This window comes from Balaenoptera musculus, chromosome 13 (genome assembly GCF_009873245.2).
Source record: "Balaenoptera musculus isolate JJ_BM4_2016_0621 chromosome 13, mBalMus1.pri.v3, whole genome shotgun sequence".
NCBI classification, from domain to species: Eukaryota; Metazoa; Chordata; class Mammalia; order Artiodactyla; family Balaenopteridae; genus Balaenoptera; species Balaenoptera musculus.
This window is the reverse complement of record NC_045797.1, coordinates 79,005,627-79,009,837: the sequence shown is the minus strand read 5'-3', so window position 1 is coordinate 79,009,837 and position 4,211 is coordinate 79,005,627.

Here is a 4,211-nt window from a genome sequence, read left to right as displayed (position 1 = left end):
CAGTAATCTGGAATATTGGCTTTTATGGAAGTTTCCTCACCTCACTCACAGAGGACAGGCAGGGGCTGCAGGGAAGGTTTTCTCTGGCTTCCAAAAGGAGTAATAGCATGTATGGGGGCAGGGGGTACAGGGGAACATCTCTGTACTTTCCACCCAGTTTTGCTCCGAACCTAACACTGCTCTGAAAACTAATGTCTATAGAGGAAAAAAAAAAAAAAGAGAGAGATGAGATTGGCACAGTTTAGTTTTTAATGTTCCTGTTTCTAGCATTGAATAAATGAATGCATATCACTTTTGACTTCTGATGGGTGCAGAATGTACCTCTTTCTAAACCTTCATTTCCTTATCTGTAAAATGGGGACGAAACCATCATGTATCTCCCAGGGCTGCAGTGAGGATTAGACCGGATATGATTATGAAGCTCTGGGCGCAGTGCTCAGTTCCGTGGAGATACCAGTAGCACTATCGTCTTTGGATTTGAAGGAAAAAAATCAGTTTCACGTAACTGTGACTGCTTTTTGGACAGCACTGAGGAATGAGAGCTTGATTGAGGCCAGAAATAAAGGGCATTTTGAGTCCTCAAGTCTCCGCTCTCAGGAGGTGTTGACTGTGTCTTGTCATGGATCCCAGCCGTGATGGAGGTCCCTTTTCTATCCCTTCCCCACCAAGCAGCCTTCCATCCCTTGCCTCCGGAAGCAGTGTTAGCATCTGAGAGCTGGGAGGGAGAGGAGGAACTGTCCCCTGAGCCCACGAGTCTTTAAGCTGAGCAGAAACTGCTGGGCCCCTCAAACAAGCCTGTAATATGCAGTGACATTTTGAGGTATTGGGCTGTGGCCCCTCTTGAGCTTCTTCACACACATCACGTGACGGCTCCCACCCCCATTCAAGCAACAGGAAGCCTGTGAGCTGCAGAGGGCAGGGCTTATGTATCCTTCCGTTGCATCCCCAGAAGGTGGGCACGAGGGGTGTGGAAGGACTCTAGGACAAGGCATCAGGCAGACCTGGCTTCCTGGAGCCTCAGTTTTCTGATGGGAAAAGTTGAGTTGATAGTCTTTGCCCTGATAGCCTTTCAGTGTTGTTGAGAGCCTCCAACAGGGTACTTAGTCTGCAAACACCTTGGAAATTGCCAGCTGCGGAAGTTGAATGTGAGGAGGAGAAAGGCCATCTTGGATGCTGAGTGTCTCACCATCATAGGGTGTCCCCATCTCTTTCTCTTTCCTCTTACTGGGGTGTGGAGCTTCCGGTCACTGCTCAAGTTCACATGCTCCATCCTCAAGTCCCATGTGGGTCAGCCTGCCCAGATTACCACCATGGAGGCCATGCTGGGAGCAGGTCCACCTTCTCCTTGTTCCTTCATGCTAAGAGCCTGCCACCAGGAGAGGGGAAGTGCCGTGCACTGGGTCACGTGGCCTGGGAGTAGGGGTGGGGTGAGGTGGGCTTGACCCCGGATCTCTGGGCTCGCAGACCTGCCTCCACCACTCCAAGCTGGCACTCACAGCCTGATGGTTTTCCATCCCTCCATCACTCAACGCCGTGAGCACATTAACTGAAACATTTTATCTCCTGATACGCAGTGGAGGGAGTGTCTACAGGACACCTTCCAAAAATAATATTTTTGCTCTCCTGCAGCAAAATACACAGAATTCGTTCTTGTCATTTTTGAATCTCTGGCAACAACTCAACGCATTCTTATTTAGAACAATGTAACAATCTGACTTCTGTTTTGGCCTCTAAGTTCTTTTGTCCCTTCCAACAAAGTGTGAAATATGCACTTCCCGGAGTAGGACGACAGCTCCTGACAATGTAAAACAATAACAAACCGAGCCAGAGGCAGGGGTGGGCGCTGGAACCACGATCCCAGCCCTTTTGAAATCCTCTGTCTGGGTTACCAGGAAGACCAAAAATAAGTAGCTGGCAACAACTGCCTGTTTACAATGGGTTGGTAACATTTTCTGGTTCTGGTTTGCAGTCAAGGATGGTGTGATATCAAAGGTTGTCCCTAACCGACCCCCATATACCCGGTCCCCCGATTTGTTATTCACTTTGCACAAGGTGACCCCCTCTGCCTGAGCACCTACTACCCCATCTGAATCTCAGAGTCCCTTAGGTATTAGCTCCTCTGGAGACTTGCCTTGACTCATCCATCTGGTCAGTTAATGTTTGCTGAAATCTACCGCGTGCCAGCATGGTGATCATCATGACTCAAACACAGGTTAATACTCTCTCCTTTGTGCTAGGTCTATTTATGTTTCTTCATTTTAGGTATGAGGTGACTGAGGTCTAGAGAGGGGAGGTGACTTAAGCCAAAGGGATGTTACAAGTGACCTGAGAACACAGAGGCTCTAAGAGGCTCTACTGCTGCTCAAGTTTCCATAGATGCCCTGGGTTGCACATGGGGGCAGCTGGTCATCCCCTCATCTCTGCACAGTGGCAGGGGAGCCCCAAAGACCTCAAGAGCAGGAGGACACGGTGGGTGGCTGTGCCTTACGCCACGCCAGGGTGTCGGGGTGCACCCTAGATGGGGCAAGAGGAGCTAAGCAGGGGGCTGGGGAAGTGAGGGGTGATTCCAGTGAGAGGTGGTGGAGATCAGGGTGGAGGCACCCCACAGGGAAGAGGCACGTGGGGCTCCTGGTGGGGGAAGCTGGACAGGGTGCCTGAGGTCACTGGGCCGGGACAGACGGGGGAGAGGGACGGGGTGTGTTGACCACGTGAACCTGCAGGCTCCGAGCTGCCCCTTTCCCCAGGGCAGGACCTCCAAGCACCTGACGCCCATGTGAGGTGACATGCTCTTCTGGGAATGGCCAAGTTGCCTGCACAGTAACGCGCAAGACTCCTTCTACCCACGCCCCCTTCCTCTGCACCCCTCAATGCTTTCTCTGCACCCCCTGCCTTCCCCTGCTCCAACTCCTATGACTAATTCAACTCAGTATTAACCAGAGCTGCTGTTTCTTGAAGGCCTTACTCGGTGCCAAGCACTGCAGGAGGTACTTTGGCTAAATTAGATCAAACTTGCAACATCCTGGGCAGGTAGTTATTATTTCTCCCCATTTTGCAGATGAGAAGGCTGAAAATCAAAGAGGTGAAGTGACTAGGCCAAGATCACTCAGCTGTGTCTGGGACGCACATATGGAGGTTACTTCCTGTCTCCACAGAGGTCGGTATGAGCCTCAGAGCTACAGTAGAAGGCAGGGAACCCAGACTTGGCCTCCCTGGGGTTGAACTCCTCTTCCCCCCACAGCCCAGGCACCTCGCTTCACCTTTCTGGGGCTTCATTTAACTTATTTGCAAAATAAAGACACCAATAATATGCATTTCATAAAGTTACTTGGAAAATCAAATGAAATGATAAACATAAAATGATAAACAGAATTGATAGTAATTAAAGCAGCTCCCGAGATGTTGGACTTCATTTTTATGATCCAGTAACAATATGATTGTTCATATAGGGAGAATATTGGTGCATTATTTATGAAAATCATTGAGGTTGAATATGTTCTATCTTTACTGATGGCTCAGCACTTTGAGTTTTTCCTTCTCTGTGAAGATTTCCCTCCAAGCTTTTGTGGAAAGAACTTTAATTCTAGTTCTAATCATGGGACCTCAGTTTGCCCATCTGGAAACTAGGGATAATCAATCTATGGAGATAATCCATGTGAAAGTATTTTGAAAGCTGCCAAGGGCTGTAGAGAAGGGAGTATTTATTAATCTAGATTATTCGGCATCAAATTTAAGAATGAAGCCAGAACGTTGTGAAGACATCTCTTGAGTTTTACTGCTTGCCAAAGCCACTTCTAGGGCCATATTGCCGCCGAGGGCTCAACATCTATTCCTTTTTCAAATTTCCTCCTTACTCTCAGCACCCACCTCTGCCTGGTTAGTGATTTTTTTGGTCATGGACAGAGAGAGTAATTTCTCCATGGGGTGGCCTCCTTGCCCAGCTGCAGCCTCAGCTGGTGTCTGAGTGAGGAGGAGCGTTCATTCCAAACTTAGTCCAGCTCTACTTTCAAAACAGGTCCAGAATCTGGCCACTTGTCACTTCTCCCAGTGCTACCCTGAGCCTAAGCTCTCATCAGCTCTTCCTGTGGAAGACTGCAGACCTCCTAACTCTTTTCCCCAGTCTGTTTTCCACACGATAGCCAGAGTGGTACTATAGATCATAACTCATTTCTCTAAAGAAGGTCTACAAATGGCCAAAAACACATGAAAAGGTG